Source organism: Balaenoptera borealis (genome assembly GCF_965194805.1).
Source record: "Balaenoptera borealis genome assembly, chromosome: 8".
NCBI lineage: Eukaryota > Metazoa > Chordata > Mammalia > Artiodactyla > Balaenopteridae > Balaenoptera > Balaenoptera borealis.
In genome coordinates this window covers 99,102,656-99,121,758 of record NC_138865.1, presented here as the reverse complement: position 1 = coordinate 99,121,758, position 19,103 = coordinate 99,102,656, and the positions used below count along the sequence as shown (strand labels likewise).

At 42.3% G+C, this 19,103-nt stretch overlaps 1 protein-coding gene and 1 pseudogene across 2 annotated transcripts in view; one reads left to right on the top strand and one right to left on the bottom strand.

The window, feature by feature from the left end:
• Positions 1-14,873, bottom strand: part of PALM2AKAP2 (PALM2 and AKAP2 fusion) — a 508,788-nt gene extending 493,915 nt beyond the window's left edge. The window contains exons 1-2 of the mRNA XM_082403766.1: positions 14,747-14,873; positions 10,224-10,322 (exon numbers count right to left, since the gene is read on the bottom strand). The gene's annotated coding sequence lies outside the window, so the exon portion shown is untranslated. The remainder of the gene's footprint in view (positions 1-10,223; positions 10,323-14,746) is intronic.
• On the top strand, positions 10-11,252 carry LOC309634204 (surfeit locus protein 6 pseudogene; annotated as a pseudogene). Its single transcript has one exon. The product of its transcript is annotated as a surfeit locus protein 6 pseudogene (transcript).
• Positions 14,874-19,103: the final 4,230 nt, after the last annotated feature.

Below are 19,103 nucleotides of genomic sequence, written 5' to 3'. Positions count from 1 at the left end.
ATGAATCTACTTACAAAACAGAAAGAGACACACAGACATAGAAAACAAACTTATGGTTACCAAAGGGGGAAAGGTACGAGGGATAAATTAGGAGTATAGGATTAACAGATATACACCACTAATGTATAAAATAGAGAAGCAACAAGGATTTACTATATAGCACAAGGAACAATATTCAATATCTTGTAATAACCTACTATGGAAAATAATCTAAAAATATTTACATATGTATAAGTATATATATAACTGAATCACTTTGCTGTACACTTGAAACTAACACAATATTGTAAATCAACTATACTTCAAAAAAAATCTCAACCAACCCTGAAGACATATCCACTATTGGCAGAGATGTTAATTCTTGAGCCTCTAATAGGTGGCTATCTGAATAGAATGAGTTACAGGTAACTATATATATAATAAAATATTTTAAAATTATAGTATTGATATATCAGAACAAGGTACACAAGGTTGTTTTCAATATATGAGGCTTTATCAAGTAATACCATATTAGGATTACCATCAGGGTTGAATACAAGGCAGGTCAAAAATGAAGATGGTGGCACAGACTGGAGATTGGTCACTTACAAGAAGATTGAACAAATAAGGAGATGCATGTGGATAATAGGAGCCAGGTTTCTCAGTGTCAGAGAATGAAGTAATAAATATAGAAAGGAAAAAAAACAGAATAAAATCTGTGGTGTTGGACTGAAATTTAGAGGTATTGGTGCTACCTCATGGTTTTCAATTTACATATAGTTATATGTAGAGATAAATATAGATACAAATGTGTGCACATGTAATATATACACACAAACATATACTCCCTACCTCCACCCACTGTGTGGGAGCAGTGACACCCAAATAAAAATGAGGACATCTAGTCCTCAGGTCTGGGTTTCTAGATGTCATTCTCCACTAAAAGGGACCAGTGCTTCTGGGAGCAATGTCTTGTTCTAGAACTGGGACTGGAAAAGTACAAGATGAGCCTGAAACAACTTATGGCAGAAAGCAAAGAAGTACTCAAAGAATGATGGAACATATTGAAAGGACTCAGGCACCAACCTGAACTGATTTGGTCTCAGGGGCCATGTTGGGGGCAACAGAAATAATGATAGAAACAGATTATAACCCACTGAATAAAAGAGAAATCCATGAGTCAATAGTGGTGGAAAGAAAAGAGGGAGGAAAGAGAGAGAAAGCAGCTTAGTTGAATGACAAATGGGCAATTGAGAAGAGAACTTTATAGAAGAGAAGCCCTGAAAGACACCACTTCAACCAAGTGATCAAAGTAAACATCCCAGTAATGGGACAAAATGACACCCTTCTCCACCTGATAGGATGCTGTGAGAAGAGCAAGCATCGCTTCTGTGCTATTCCTGCCAAAGATGCATAACCTGTGTTAGTCATAAGGAAGCATCAGGCCAATTCAGATTGAGGGACACTCTATGAAGTAAATGACCTATAATCTTCCAAGGTGTCAAGGTCATGAAAGTCAAGGGAAGTGTGAAGAACTGTTCCAGACAAAAGAGACATGACAACCAAATGCAACTCTTGATTCCGAACTGGGTCTTTTTCCTACACAGGATATTATTAGAAAGCTTGAGTGTGGTCTGAGGATTGTAGAGTAATAACATAACAAAGTTAACTTCCCAATTTTGATAGTTGTATTGTGGTTTTATGGAAGAATGGCCTTGTAGGAAATATCATACACATTAGACAGTGATAGGACATCGGGTTTTGCAAATTACTCTCAAATAGCTCAGGAAATAAGAGGTCTTGGCAGTATTTCCAACTTTTTTGTGAGTTTATGATTGCTTCATCTGTTAAATATATAAGACTATGCATAAAATATATAAAGTTTGCCATGTTAATAAACTGTAACAATCCCCTTGATAAACAGACAAAATATATCCATTATCTTGTATACAGATATTTATTTTTTAATAATTATACCAGTATAATCTCAGGGATTTTTAGTAATTGCTGTCTTTAACCAGAGCAATCAACTTTTTTCTCTAGACACAGAAAACCTGAAGCAGAAAAGCAAGAACTATATAGCTATTTTTGTCCACAGGTCTCTTTCTATAAAGAAATTACCTTTTATAATTTAATTCAGTTGAACACATGATTTTGTGATTTTGTAACCTTTTTTAAAATTTTTACTGAAATATAGTTGATTTACAATATTGTGTTAGTTTCAGGTGTGAAGTAAAGTGATTCATTTATATATATATATATATATATATATATATATATATATATATATATATAATTTTTTTACATTCTCTTCCACGTAGGTTATTACAAGATATTGAGTATAGTTCCCTTGATTTTGTAATCTTAAACAAAGTGATTTTAGGTAATCTAACCAGCTAAACTAAGAGAGAATTTAGGAAATTCAAATTAATTAGGCTTTCCATGAAAAAAAATCTATCCAAGACTGGCATAGAGGGAAGAGATAAAATTGTTTTTAAACAAATTTATTAAGTCAGTTTACTTTTCAGAGTCATCTTGATTATGAATATTTCAAAAAGCTGTTTTCCATACCTTTACATTATATGTTAAAATCTCCAACATGTTTTAAAGCAAATTTTTCCATTTGATTTTCTAACCTAGTATCCAAGGCTGTAAATGAATATCACACTTAAGCCTTTTTTTCCCTAGGTTACAGCTTTAGCAAAAAAAATTTATTATATAGTCAACATATTTAAATCATATTTAGAATTTTTAGTTTCTCTTATTTTACATTTATATAAGCACTTAATATATTGAAATTTTTATAGAAGTTAATCAGAAAAGGTATTTGCTCCTGATGGAGCAAAATCTAATGATTTTGAGATCTTATAATCTAACTTATCAACTCTCTCTAGAGGTAGACAAAGTATCTCTGTTTGCTCAAAAACTATTTCATATTTATAAACCGGGAATTTTTATCAACTCTTATACAAGTTAGAGGAGTTTAAGAATTTAAGGTAAAAATATAGGCACTAATATTTATTAAGGATATTGATCAGTTGAAGAATAAAAACATGTAATTAATCACCATTTGTTCCTCTTGGGAAACACAGTGTTGAAAATCTGTGTAATTTTGTGATTTTTCCCTCTGAATTTACCAAAATAGTTTCTCTTTTTTTCTAGGTCCATTATTTTTTCTTTTCTTTTTTTTAAACAATAGTGATAATCTCCTTTCTTTAGCCTTATTTTATAAATCCTGAAGAAAGTAATTTTGGCATTATTCAGTTGTTAAGAATAACAAAAGCAGACAGTTGAATACTAAGGATTCAGCTTCCTTTTAATTTTGGTGCAGGAATTTTAACTTAGCAGATACTGGCACAATTGGGACCACAATAAATGCACATGAAAAATTACTAGAATTCTGAAAGAAGAAAAAAGGCTCTGAGCTTGAGGGTCAGAGGAAGCCAAATTGACACAAACCGAAATACATAAACAGAGAGAATCTAGGAAGAAAAACACCAAAAACTTTTCAACCTTGCATTCAGGTGCCAGCAACAATCAGAATCCTCAGGCATACAACCAAAAAAAGGTCACAGAAATCAGATTACAGATTCTTATCAACTGCCGCTTGACAGAAATCACTTAATGGCCAGGCCACAGAATTAAAACCCAGATGCCACCACTGTTGTCACCAGGGTAGATTCAACCCACCCTGTTCAACTAGAGCAAGAACCAGAAGCAGAAACAAATGTGACCAAGAATCAGTTTAGTGTGTGAGAGCCAGAGAGCCCAATCGCCACATAAGCATTATGACAGGAGCCAAGAGAAGATAAGCCAAGGACCCAAGGGGTCCAGGACCAGAAAAGATCCAGGTTCGCTTTAATCTACACATTCACAGTGGAGCCTTCAGAATAAGAGTCAAACAATAACTCAAAGACATAGGTAAAATTATTAGCATACTATTTAATCATGCACAAGGGAAAACAACAATACATTAATTTCCTCTAAAAATAAAATAAAATAATACAAAATAAAATGACTTAAATATGAGAAAGAGAACTAGAGGAGACAAAAAAAACCAAGCCATTTTGATTTCTTGCTTCGGTAAAACGCTGATCAGCCAGCAGCCAGCAAAAAGGCCTGTCAGGGGATTTTTGCCCTCAGGCAGCCAAATGGGTCATCAAAGGAAGCCATTTCAGCTTTTTGTTTATTCTGCAGAAGACCTGGGGGGTTAACTTGGACACATACAAAACAGGCAGTCTCTGCATTATGTCCTGCAGCGTATCCTTTGCCAGCACCTCCAACTCTAGGTCTGCACCATTTTCTTATTCGAATTGTTCACTGATAATCGAAAAGGTAAATTAAAAGAAGTCAAAGCAATTCAGATTTCAAATGAAATTGAAGAAAAAAAAAAAGCATCTCCACTACTGTAGGTGCAGGAAGCCTTGATTGGTCTTGCTTTCCCTCATCAAGACTCTGCCTCACCACCCACTACTTCGCCTTGCTCTCCACGGTTAACAATCTTGCCATCCTGTTGTTTTTCTTCCAAGCACACAAGGTGTGCTTGTGGTGGCTACTGTTCAAGTGACCAACTTGCTCTGGGTTTCCTGGGACTTTCTGATTTAGCACTGAAAGTCCTGCATCCAGAGAAGCCCCTCAGTTCCAGGCACAGTGGGACAGTTGGTCACCTCAGTACTTTCCCCTTGAATTGTAAGAATTAGGTCCACACTGCAAGGGTAGTAAGATCCAAGAAAGCTGCACTTTGAAGAGGTTTCTGGAAGCATCTTGCATTTTCTATCTTTTTAAATTGTGGCAAAACATACATAACATAAAATTTACCATTTTAACCATTCTCAGGTGTACAGTTCTGCGGCATTAAGGTCATTCACATTGCTGTGCAACCATCCATCTCCAGAACTTTTTTATCCTCCCCAACTGAAACTCCGTACCCATTAAACACTAACTTCCCTTTCTCCTCCCCCAGCCCTTGGCAACAAGCATCCTATTTTCTGTCTATGAATTTGACTACTCTAGGTACCTCATATAAATGGGATCACATAATATTTGTCCTTTTGTGCTTTTGGTAATTTCTTAAATTATAAATTGAATTTTACCGATTTTCAATTATAATAGCTAAAATAACCAGCTGTTGACCAAGCGCTACTAGCAGATGAAATCAATATCCAACTTTTTTTTGGCCCTCTACTCACCTTTAAAAATTTATTTAGTGAATGAATGAATGAATGAATGGTTTCCCTACCTCTGCCTCAAAACTTGGGCAGGCCCCAGGACTTTTGCTGGTCACTCTTAAGGAATAAGCAGTAGGTCACTTTCAGTAACAAACAAAAATCTCAACTCCAAAATCAGGGCACATTTGATGTCTTATCAGAAATCCTGCCATCTTCTTACTCATTTGGGGGGTGCTTTGTGTTTGTATGTTGATCCCCACTTGGCCTCTTGCTAAGAGGGAAACCCCTTGTAGCATGCACACATTGAGGAAAGAAGAAAGCGAACAGTCCGTCATCTCAAATCATTAGCAAATCTAACCTGAAAGACACTGAGCAAAGGCATTTGATGGGAGGCCAATTGGAGTCCATCTACCTCCATACCTAGCCTCTTCCTTTAACTTCAAAATACCTGAGACTTTGGACCTGAAAGCTGGAATTTCCCTGCACTTACTGTTCTTTAATTTTTATACCAAAAAATTATAGGTTCACTGTTAACAGGTAGAATACTACACAGATATAAAAAATTAAGTTAATAATTTCCCACACCAATCTCATCTCCAATTCCCCAAAGGGGGAAAAAATATTAACAGGGTAGAGTCTATCTTCACCTCTTTCTCCTCATAAAAATATTGCAGCACAATATTTCATAAAAATCATTAAAATTTTGCATCATAAAAATATTACGTATCTATATACATATAGATGGATGTTATATTATAGTAATTATATTATATTCTTATCTTGTATCTTGCTCTTTTTTCCTTAAGCAGATCAGAGACTTCCCCCTCTGAGTCTTTGTAATTCCAAACTTCGGTTTGTTTTCCTCAAGAGAGAACAACAGTGGCTACTCAGGGTGTGATTTAAAGGCATAAATATAGAGGAGACGTTGTCTGGTTGTCCCAAGCTGGCTTTGTCTAGCTGTGAAAGGCTGCTGACTTTCATTCAAAAAGCATAGGTGACTATGTTCTTGAATCAAAGAAAAGAAAGGATATGAATGAATGCTCCTTCGATGGAGTAGATGAATGACCGAATTAAGTAGCCAGTTGGTTTAATTACAGCTTTCAGTTTTCCCTCAGTTAATAAGCATTGAAACCATTCCACCTCTGGTCAAAAATAACAAGTAGGTGGTATTGTGTTTATGATTATATATCTGAAATCTATGAAGGGAAAAACAAATAGTAAATTCATTCTCTGGATTTTTCTTCTTATGGTTTACATGTGATCTACCTATTTTGCTAAAGTCTCACCGTTTCTAGACGGTGCTTTTTAGACCTTCAGCATCTGTAATGTGAGGAATGCTAAGTGCAAATGCAGATTCCTAGGCCGTGTTTTGACCGCCCCTGGATCAAAATATCTGCAAATAGAATTTGTATTAAAAAAAATTTCCGCAGGTGATTCTAGCATACACTAACTTGTTTGAAAACTACCCCTAGGCCTCACCACAGGCTCAGAGATTTGCTGATCTCATCTTTTAAAAGACTCTAATCATCTTCTCTAGACTTCAGATACCTAGCATCCCCCCACCTCCTCCCCTTTCCTGTCCACCACCCCCAAGCACGTTACGAAAACAGGAAGCTTGCATACTCTTGGGTCCAGCTCAATGCAGGCAGGCTCTGAATAGCCCCTGGTCCCCAGAAGAACATGAAGAAGGAGCTGCTGATTTGATTGGGCCTAAGAATTGCCCTTGACTCTTTGTGTTCAGACCTAGGAAATAGTAGTTCTGAGTCTGCTGAGACCCTAAAACAAGCATTAGAGGTAAAACATTTTCTATCTCTAGGAGAGGCTAGAGCAGCATGCAAACACCTTTGTGGATGCTAAGAAGAAAGCCAAGAAGGGAAAGAAGAGCGAGGATTAATAAAGGTAGTGACTGCCTTTTGCATCTTGTCATTCTCAATACCAACAGTCAATGACAGTTCTCGAATGAGTATAGGTCAACATGTGAATGAGTGATTGGGTGAATTTGTTTCATACTTTTTGGTGACCGAAAACAACAATAGCAACCACAATTTCCTAATCCCTGAGATTGTTGCCCATTTGAAAAAGACACGTGGGTGCTTCATATTGGTCTTCAGTCAGAATGTCATCTGTAACTTTTAGTAATGTCTACAAGGACCACTGGTGGGAACCGATTCAATAGGCTTTAAAACTCCAGAGAGTAAAGCATGGAATTCCCGGGAAATGCTTTGTCATGAAGACACTGCTAGGAAGCAACTCTGGAGCTGTGTGGGTGCCTAATTCAGAGCCTCATAAACATAAAAGAGAAATAGTAAAACTGAGAAAAGCCAAGGTCAGAAAGCTGCCTTGAGCCAACACATTACTGCCCACCTGCTAAGTTCTAGGCTATTCTGCCCAACCTCAAGGACCCCGAGCTCTTTCCAGGTTCTAATTTGACCAGGCATTTATTAGGTTATAATAAAAGGAGGAATGAAAGAAAACAGATTCTTTGGAGAGAATGGAAAACAATATTTCATGGGAAAAATGAGAAAATTAGCCAGAATAAAGACATAATTTGCCACCAAGACATCATAGTTTCTTCAAAGACATAATTCACCTGCTGAACCTATCCACAAATATTTTTGAAACTCAGAAACATGCAGCACATTCCCTATAAGAGGATATTACTGTGACTCGCTCAACCAGGGACCCTGTCCTGCTGGTGGACTGACACTATGATAGCTCCCAGTGTTCACCTCCTGGTATTCACACTCTGTGTAATCCCCTCCCCTTGAGAGTGAGAAGGCCAACAGAATACAGCAGAAGTGATGGGATGTCACCTCCATAATTATGTTGTAATCTCTGTCTTGCTAGATTTTCCATATTGCTTTCTCAGCTTGCATACTTTGATGAAAAAAGTGGCCACGCTGGAGAGGTCCACATGGCAAAGATTGGAGAGCAATCTCCAGCCAAAAGCTAGGAAGGATCTGCAACCCTCAGTCAAACAGTCCTCTGGGAACTGAATTCTGCCAACAACCTGGATGAGCTTAGAAGTGGATCCTTCCCAGCTGAGCTTTCATATGAGACCACAGCTTCAGCTGGCAACTTTATTTCAGTCTTGTGAGGAACCCTAAAACAAAGGAATCAGCTAAGCTATGCCAAACTCTTGACCACAGAAACTGTGAGTTAATAAATGTATATCATTTTAAGCCACTAAATTTGGGGTAATTTGTTACACAGCAATAGATAACTAATGCAATCCTGATCCAAGCTGAGATATCGAGGAAAGAGTGTTTGGTTTTCACAGTTCTGAACAATTACTCTTGCTGCCCTTGCCTTGCTGGAGTCTGTGAAATAAGACACACTCTTCCAAGCTGCCTGTATCCAGCACATATATTACAACCTCTGCAGCCAGGGGGGTAGGGGGGTGGGGGAGGGGCGTGGTCTGAGAGGTGCCAAATGGGGAAGTCATTTAGTCCATGAAAAGATACTTACTGATTTGTTAAAACAGAAACTGGTATTAGCTTGTGTTCTAAAAAGCTTTTAAATCTCAGAGAAGAGGATGATAAATTGAGTGCTATGTCCACATTTTCAGTCAAAGGCTTTAGTTATAAATTCCACATGCTGTAACCATCAGCAGTATGCAAGGAGGTCGCCATATGAAATAAACCTTCATTTGTCTGAAGCCAGAATTCACATTTTCTTTAAGATGAGATTCACATCAACACACACACACGCACACGTGCGCGTGCGTGCGATTGTTTCTGTGGGAGGATGGACTAACTGAACTCACTTTTCAATTGCATCAGCTTCTTTTTTAATGTAGTGATGAATGGATTCAATTAGATGAAAACCATACTTGTGTTGACATATCAGGAGTGTTATTTCTTCCCACAGATTTCATCATGCACAATGACTAAAGGCACTGCCTTTCTCTGCTGTCTTTCCAGGTTACACTTATAGGCAGCTCTCTTACCAGAAGAGTGTAGATGATTCTTAATGTGACACTGGCATAAAGGAAAAGAGAAATCCTCTGAGACACTGGTCAAGAGACAACAGGTTCTCTATTCTCTTTTCACTCTTCAGGTCTCCCTGGACTCAGCTGACCAATAGAGTATAAGACCTGAGTCACACAGGGCTTCTCTTTGTTAAATCTGTATATACCCTCAATGCAAAGTTCGGGGGTCTACAAGGCCATCTTTACTTCTGTTATCAACTGCAAGTTAGAGAGCCCCCAAGATCACCCTCGAGTTTGATAATTTGCTAGAAGGACTCATAAAACCCACTGAAAGCTGCTATACTCACAGTTACAGTTTATGACAGCACAGGGACACAGATTAAAAGCAGCTAAGGGAAGAGGTACATAGAGAAGGGTCCAGGAGAGTCCCAAGCATGGGACCTCTAGCACGGGACACTAGTGGAGTTATGCAGACACTGTTTATTTCTCACAGGTACAATGTGTGACAATATGCATGAGCTACTGCCAACCAGACAAGCTCACATGAACCTTGGTGTCTAGAGGTTTTATTGGGGCTCAGTCACATAGATATGGCTGACTGCTCATGTGGACAACCTTATTCTCCAGAGGTCAAGTTCACGCCTCATGACCCAAGGACCCCTACTATAAATCACACTGCTAGCATAGACTATCTGGCATGGCCAAACGTCCCCAAGTTAAACAAATCAGGCAGGACATTCCAAGGTCTTAGAGGTTACCTCCCAGAAGCCAAGGGCAAAGGGCAGGCCTCTCTGGGGGAAAGGTTAATCCTTTACTGCATACCATACCAAAGCCTATGCAGACTTTCCTGTTCCACTTGGCAGAATTTCCCTGCAACAGCTCTCCGAACTTACACCTCCCCTAATCTCTTCCGTCCTCAAGAACGGCACCAACAACCACCCAGGTGATCAAGCCACTACCACCCTAATCCATGGAGTGTTTCTGGTGAGCGCAGCCGGGTAGGTGAGGGTAGCGCGGGCCGGGGACTGCCGGGTGCTGCCGGGATGCTGAACCCCGGCCCTCCTCCCCCGAGTAGGACCCCAAGCGAGCCCCGCCCGACCCCTGAGCCTCCAGCCATGGCTCCTCTGCTCGCGAAGTATGCTTACCTGCAGAGCCTGGCCAAGAAGATCTGCTCCCGGCCCAGGCCCAAGCCACAGAAGCGCAAGTCGGCTGGCAAAACTCAAGTCTTAGAAGCTGCCGGACTCCTAAAAAAGGAGAGGAAGAAAGCACTGAAGAAATCCCAGGAGCGGGAGGAAAAGGCTGCAGAGGCCAAGGCCAAGGTCCGGGCCCCCGCGGAGAAGTCTCAGGTCCGGAAGCCGGTGGCAGCCGAGGAGGAGGAGGCCTCCAGCTCCACCGGGGCCCCTGCGGACGGCCTGGACAAAGAGCCTCTTTACTTGCCTTGGACGTTCTGCGGCAGCGCCTGCCTGAAAAGATACCGGAGGCGCGGGGCCAGGGCAGCGCCAAGGAGCTGTCTCCCGCCGTTTTGGAGAAGAGACGTCGGAGGAAGCGGAGGAAGCAGGAGCGCGCGCGACCGGAAGGAGAAGCAGCAGCGGGAGCTGAGGGCAAAGCGGAAGGCGCCCAGGGCCCCCGAGGTGCGGAGGACGCTGAGCGGGCCCTGAGGCGCCCCGCGAGGAGGCGCAGGGCCGGCCGGGGCTGCTCCTCAACAAGGTAGAGGCGACCGAAGAGAAGCCGTCCCGCAAGGCGCAGCGCAGGAAGGAGAAGAGGCAGAAGCGGAAGAGCAACCTGACGCCGCTAACAGGCAGGACCTAGGCAGCCGCGGAAGCGCCTGCGGGCCCGGCGGGAGGAGCTGCGGACCGCGGGCGCGGGCCAGGCCCGGGAGCTCGAGGCAAAGATGCAGTGGACGAACCTGCTGGACAAGGCCGAGGGCGTGAAGATCCGCGACGACGAGCACCTGCTGCAGGAGGCCCCGAAGCGCAAGAAGAGGGGGGCGCAGTGCCAGCGCGCATGCGAGAAGCGCACGGCGCGTGTGACGGAGAAGACGCAACAGCTGCGGGACCCGTGGCGGCAGAACCCGCGCGAGAACAAGGCGGCCAAGGCTGAGCGGCGCCTGGAGAAGACCCGCAAGAGGGGCCGCATCCTGCCCCAGGACCTGGAGCCGACCGGCCTGGCCTGAGGGCCCGACCCCGACCCCGACAGGCTCAGGCTCCCAGCGGAAATCGGACGCTGCCCCGCTGCCCTCACCGACTTTTCAGGGCTTAGGCCGCACGTGCAGAAGAGCCTTCAGATCCGGGGAAGGGGTGACCCAGATCCGGGATCCAGCCTCCTCTGGTGAGGCCAGAACGCTCCCTGAAAATTCCGGGGTGGGGGACGAGGGAGTGGTGAGGAGGCAGTGGGCATGGGGAGGGGGTGGGTCTTCACTGACCTCCTCCTTCTCTCCCAAGTTCACAGGAGCAGGAAGGGAATGGCCTGTGTGACTGCTGTGTCAGCCCCAAACTCTCTTGGAAAGGACAAAACCCAACCCCTGTCGCCAGAGCTGAAGGCGGTATTGACAGGCTTGGTAACTGGGAGAAGGCGGGGCCATCCTCAGGCTGCCTGGAATTGAATTATTCTAAATTTATTTGTAAGATGGATAAAGATTATCATTTAAGATAAACATGCACATTAAAAATCCTAAAATAACCACTAGAAGCTAGAAACCGTGTTACTAAACTAGAAAGAAGAAAAATGTAGTGGGGTGGACAGTGTCAGTCTAGGAGGAGGTGGGAGAGAAAGTAAAACCTAAAACTAAACCGGGGGAATGGAGGGTACACAGAGGCAGAATTAAGTCCAAGCCCACAGGCAGCCAGAACGAATGCACGTCGACAAAACTCAGATGAATTTTATGGTATGTGGATTATATTTCCAAAAAACTGTTAATAAAATTCTTTTGACTAAACTCCAGTTAAGAAACAGATGGTAACCAAAAGGAAGCTGGTGTTGGCTGCATCATAAGATGAAGTCGACTTTAAGATAAAAGGCACTGCTAAGGAGGACTATCACCACGTAATGAAAAGGGGTTCAAATCACCTGGAAGGTAGAACAGTCGTGCACCAGGAACATAGCTTCAAATCTGTCTAGCAGAAACTGACACAACTACAAGGAGAAATCAATTCACAAACCAAAGTGGGAGATTTTTAACATCTCTGTTAGGAATTGATAAACCAAGCAGACAAAATCAGATGGATATGGAAGGTTTGGATGAGAGCATTTATAAGCTTGATCTGTTGGACACACAGAACAGTGTATCTGAAAACAGTATGTACTTCAAGCACACATGGAACAGTGGTGAAAACCAACCATCTCCTAGTCCATAAAGCAAGTCATATTTCAAAGCATCAGTGTCATACAAAGCATATGATCTGGCCACAGACAATGAAAAAACTTAAGAGGTAATTGTTAAAGTTTCCTGTTTGGAAGCTTAGAAACACACTTCTAAATTACCTGTGAGTCAAAGAATCATCCCTAATGGATGTTAGCGAATATTTAGGACTGAAAGATAATGAAAATGCTATGCGTTAAAATTTGTGGGACACAGCTAAGGCAGTGCAAAAAGCGCTTTGTAGCCTTAAAAAAAAGAAATTCTCACCTGGACTATTGCCAGCTCATAACTCCTTATCTCCAGCCTTGCCACCTCTCAGGCCAGTATCCACATAGTAAAGAATTCAAGTCATTCCTCCTCTATTTAAACCCAACCTTCCCATCCCCCAAAGGTGTCCCTTCACATTTAGAATAAAATTCAATATTCCTCTTCCTAGCACACTGACCTCCCCTCATTCATCTCATATTTGTCTCTCTATGACCACTTTGCTCTGCCCACTCTGGTCTTTTTTCTCTTCCTCCAAGCTCATTCCCACGCTAGGGCCTTTGCACTGCCTGTTTTCTCTGCATTGAACCTCTGTCCTTAAACTTCCCCCAAGATTATCTTTCTTATTATTCAGATCGCAGCTTAAATGTCACTTTGTGGTGTCATCTTCCCTGGCTATTTAATCCAAGAGTCTCCCAGACACCCTCAAACTCACAACCCTTTCACAATGACATCCAATGCACTTAGCAACAGCTATTATTTTTCTGGTTTGTTTGTTTGTTCCCTGCCTCCCACCCATAAAAATATAATCTCCATGCAAGCAGGCACCAGTCTGCCTTTTTCATACCTGTATTACCTGCTCTTAGAAGAGAGTCTAACACATAGTAGGTACTCAATAAATATTTGCCTGACAAATGAACGTATGCCCTTTTCTTGAAAGTCAACTGGTAACCACTGGTTTATTCAACAAGTATATGAGCACCTTCTCTACAAAAGGCCAGACACAGGTGAGGCTAGGCAAAGCCCGCCCTCGAGAGCATAAGAGAGCCTAACAGTAGTACCAGTAGAATAAATAGCGTTCATCTTTGTACCTTCCACAGCATCGAGACAGTCTTGGAGCTCATTAAAGAGTGAAAGGACAAAAGAGGACGCTGCTAAAATGGTATTAGAAATTCAGAGGGAGAAAAGAGTTCTTAAAAATGAAAGGATCCCACCTGAAGCTTAACACAATATTGTAAATCAACTATACTTCAATAAAAAAAAATTTTTTAATGAAAGGATCAGGAAAGATTTCACATAGGATTTGTGATGATGGGAAACAAGAGGCTCGTCATTCTAAGTAATGGGAGCAGTACAAATAAGGCACAGAGGTAGGAAGGGATACCTCTGGGCAAGATTAAGTAGTTCCATTTGGAAGAAGTGTAGGGTGTATAAAGAGGAATTCTAGGAGATAAAGCTGGGAAGGTTGGTTGGGATCAGAATTGATCCCTATAATTACAACTCTAGACAACGTGGAGCCTCTGAAAGTTTTTGAAAAAGGACTTACCATGACTGAAACCGTGCCTTAAAAGGGTTGAACTCAGGCAGGATCAGCTTCATGAATATGCAGACTCTGCCATCACCGAGGACCCCGAGCACAGAAGGGCCCTGTGCTTGGTGTAATGTCCTGCTGCCATGGTGTTGAAAGTTTAAGTAATTTTGAATAAGGGGCCCTGCATTTTTCATCTTGCACTGGGACCTTCAAACTATGTGGCTGGTCCTGAGGTCAGGAGAGAGTGATTATGAATGATTAAAATAAGGGGGAGTCAGGAGGCAAGGAGACCAGATAAGAAATCATAATAATAGTTCAAGGAAAAGCTAATGAGGATATGAGGTGGGGAAGCCTTCCTAATCTTAGTAGATACTCTAAGTATTTAGAGGTAATAAAGAAAGCCTTGGGTCATAGACCCAAAGATATTCTTCAAAACTCTCAGCTCCAAACTACACAGAATGATTCTTAATATGTAGGTCAGGAGGAAGTTGAAAGTTTATAGGAAGCCATTGGAAGTTTTTGAGCAGGGATTTTATATAAGATTTAATTTAACAAATATTTATTGAACACTTGCTATGTGCCAGGCATAGTGGTAGAATTAGAAACCTACTGGGTGCCAGAGATTAGTGTTACCAAGCAAAAGCTCACTGCCCAAGGCACACAGAAGCCAATACTTTGGCACTGGCTTTTGAGAAAAGAAAGAGCTTTATTGCGAGGTCGACCTGCAGAGCTCAAATCTGTCTCCCAGATCCAAGGTTCAGGGCGAAATTTAAGGAATTAGGAGAATTTCAAACCTGGAAGCTGATTGGCTAATCTTGAATCAGTCCATATATGGTAATCAAGCTACTCTTGCTGCTGGAAGCTGGATTTTCCTCACTGAAGGAGTTCTTGCTTTGTAAAGAGCTCTGGTGGCAACATTTCTATTCTTTGAATTCCGTAGACTGAAGATCCTTGGTTCCGGGGTCATCCTGGAGACACAGGTTTCTGTGTTGCACATGCGCAGTGATGTCTCTGCAAAATAACTTCAGGTTTTATTAATCAACAGCCTGTTTTTAAAAAGCAAAATCATTTTAAGCTGGTCCATGTTTTACATGCTATTTCATAACAGTCCCTGCCATAAACACTGCCAGAGTAGGAAGAATTCTGTATACAGATATTTTTCAGTTATGGTCACCACATAATTTGATCACTGTATAAAGTGTTACACTGAAAGAAAATGTAATGGTTTGCGGGGAGGAAATGGGAGAGCATCTTTCTGCTCTTAAGAAGGCTTTGAGGACATTTCAGAAAGAACCTGGGGTGGTAGGTGAAGAACTGGCTCCAAAATGAACTTAAACCTCATGTCAAGCAATGTACCATTTCAAAATGCAGTGCTAGCTTCCGAGATTTTCGAATCAGATCAGCAAATCTCCATTACAAAGAACAACTGCAGATTTTCTTTTCTAAGACTAAATGCCTCACCAATACATTCTAACTGGCTTTTTCTTTGGTTTATTCTGCTTACCCCAAGTCAGCGTTCAAGGCTGTTGGTTTATATAACCTGGAAAACAAATCTAATGGAAACCATTAGGTTGTCATCAAGGGAGAGCTGGATAAGAAGCTCTTGAACTTGTTTCACCCTCTCAAAGGGCAGGACTTATTTTTCTTACCATGCAAACAGTAGATTGGTGAGAAAGCAGAGAGCGATGCAAACACAGACGTGGCTGCTCTCTGAGATTTTTCCTCTCCTCAGAAAGCAAAGTGAACACACATGGCTCTTGGTACTGTTCACCTGCTTTGTTCCTTCCTGTCCTCTTCCCTTATGGGAAGAAAGTCTTTTAACATAATCACGCATCACCATTAAGGCTTTCAGGGTAATGGGTATTAGCAAGAGAGAGGTGAATCTGTCTGGTAGGTGCCTCGTTCTGAGGAATACAAAGATCCACTGTTATTTTCCCAAGATGCAGTGACCTCAGACCAAAGGGGCACAGAGTGTCCTGGGCTTGGCCAACCATGGTAGCAGCTGGTTGGAACCAGAATCTTGGGAGGTGGAGTGGGAGGTCGGGGAGAAGGCAGAGGAGCAGAGAATGAAGAAGTGGGGGAAACGTGGAAGGGCTCTCTGGGCTCCAACCCAACGTGTAATGTATGTATGTTACACCTTTGGTTAACCCCCTGGGATGACAGGAATTGGTTCTGAGGGAGACCCAGGCCTCCCTGGCACAGAGCTGGTCCTACATGCCCCTATAACTGGGGCTCTGCAGAGCATCATGACCCCCAGTTATACAAATTTCATAACAGGAAGTCTTCCCAGCCCTAGGTCTTTACATATGCTATTCCTCTGCCCTCAATTCTCTTGCTTTGTATTGACAGCCATTGAATCATCCTTAAGACCCAACTGGCACTTTATCTCCTCTTGGGAGCTTTCCCTGACCTCTAGAGACAGTGAGGCTCCCCTGTTCTAAGCTGCCAGGATACCTCATTGCACTTCCTGGGCATCTCTAACATGTTGTACAGTCACCGTTGCCTGTATAATTGTCTCCTTCACTAGATTGTGAATTGCTCAAAGGCAGACTGGGTCTCGTTAATCTTACATCCATACTAGCTAGATGGCTAACACAGTGCATAACAGGTGTTTCATTAGTGTTTAGTAAATGAAAAAAAAAAAAAAGCCAAGAATAAAGGATCAGTTTTTGTGAGGCAAATGTGTTACCCATTTGGCCAGATGTGCCCAGTGAAGGAAGTCTTTGAGGGACCTAAAAGTCATACATTTCATAGTGTCCTGTGAAATTCAAGATAAAGGAAGCCACCCTGCTGAACCTAAGAGCATACCTGGTCGATTCTCCCCTCTAGGGAGCCCCAAGGAAGGAAGATCATTATGAACTGCCATGAAAAATGGGAATCATGTCGAATGGGTTCATTTGACTGCCCAGGAAATCTTATCATCCATTCGCAATCTATAGTATTAGAGTTTTGTGTGCTCTTTTCTGATGATCAATTTTCTACCTGTCAACTTAGAAAGGGCTGGCAAAAGGCAGAGATAATCCTTCTTGGTCTGACTGAAAGTATTTCCACAAGTGTCTAAAGACAAAATAACCTACGCATCTAGACTCATAGCTACGTGAAGGTAACTATTGGGAAGTTGTGCCAGGTGCTGCATTGGCATGGCCTTTTCTCCAGTGCCTTATACATTAATTTTAAAAGGTTCTTGACATTTCTGTAGAACTGATATAATCATTTTCAGAGAAAGGTGCCTGTCCTCAGAATGGGTGTATTTTATTTTTGATCTAAGTGATATGAGTTAGAATTATTATTCTACCCAAAAAAGACATGGCAATAAGCTGAACAATCCTCATCTATAAAACTTTTTCCACATTTCAAAATATTTTCATATATAGTATCTCCTTGACATTCACCAATAATCCTATGGAAGTAGCCCGACCAGGGGGTTATTACTTAAACATTAAGAAAAGGGAATTGGGGGGCTTCCCTGGTGGCACAGTGGTTGAGAATCTGCCTGCCAATGCAGGGGACACGGGTTCGAGCCCTGGTCTGGGAAGATCCCACATGCCATGGAGCAACTAGGCCCGTGAGCCACAACTACTGAGCCTGCGCTCTAGAGCCTGCGAGCCACAACTACGGAAGCCCGCGCACCTAGAGCCCGTGCTCTGCAACGAGAAAAGCCACCGAAATGAGAAGCCCGCGCACCACAACAAAGAGTAGCCCCCGCTCACCACAACTAGAGAAAGCCCACGCGCAGCAACGAAGACCCAACGCAGCCAAAAATAAATAAAATAAATAAATTAGTTAAAAAAAAAAAAGTTCCCCTGGTTTTTGCCTAAAAGATAAATGCTGACATTTCCAGATGAGATTAACGTGTAGCACAAGGATCTAACTCACTGCACCAAATATTTTGGCTTCTCCACATGGTGGGTTTGATTTTTCCTACTCCTTGAAGTGAGGTGTAGCTGAGTGATTCGCTTTGGTGGGCTGAAGTTTTGGAGTCCAGTGCACAAGTGGAGACACTCTTTCCCTCTGCCATTTAGGTGGTGGGTACGCCATCAGCCTCAGTCCCAGAGTAAAGCCAACGAGGAGCAGAGCCCCCAGCTAACACATAATGGACCCAGGCAGGGAATAAACCTTTGTTTAATTGAGGTGTATTGTTACCACAGCACAACCTGACTTACCCTGCCTGATACACTCCATGCAAGGGCTTATATGCAATGACCTTATGGAAATGACCAAAGAACCATAAAAATGGGGGCAGTTGCATCTCTCTGGAAGTTAAAGAAGAGTGCCATCCATAAGCCGTCAGTTTGGAGAAATTTCAACAAGATAAAATACGTTTAAGGAAGGATAACAAGGGATGACTCAATACTCCTTTAAATAAATTAGTAACCTAGAAATGTCTACTTTTTCATGCTAAATAGGGACATGGTGAGGAGGCCCCCCTCACCAAAAATAATAATAATAATAATACTCCCCAACTTTTGGGTTTGGAGAAGAAAGTACCTTAATAGTTGCTGGTGGGGCATGCTGTGATAAGCCCTAGCTTTGTTCCAGAAGGTACCATTCTGCTCTCCCTAAGATAACACACAATATGCACCCACGTGAAGAGCAATCTAGAGCCACCTCCCCAGGTGGAGGTGGTGGCATGTGGTGACTCAAAAATGCTGTGCCGAATCTGATAGAGCAGTGAATGACTGGCACAGGGACCCGCCAACCAGCATTCATGTGGCCCCTGTACAGAAGATGCTATCTCCTGAAGCAAAACTTTGAAGCATGAAAGCAGAAACATATTTGGCATATCTCTGTTGGCTCTTATTTTTTATTTTATTTATTTATTTTTATTTATTTATTTATTTATTGGCTGCATTGGGTCTTCATTGCTGCGCACAGGCTTTCTCTAGTTGTGGTGAGCAGGAGCTACTCTTCATTGCGGTGCACGGGCTTCTCTTTGCGGTGGCTTCTCCTGTAGTGGAGCACAGGTTCTAGGCGCATGGGCTTCAGTAGTTGTGGCTTGCGGGTTCTAGAGTGCAGGCTCAGTAGTTGTGGCGCACAGCCTTAGTGGCTCCGTGGCATGTGGGATCTTCCTGGACCAGGGCTTGAACCCGTGTCCCCTGCATTGGCAGGCAGATTCTTAACCACTGCACCACCAGGGAAGTCCCTCTGCTG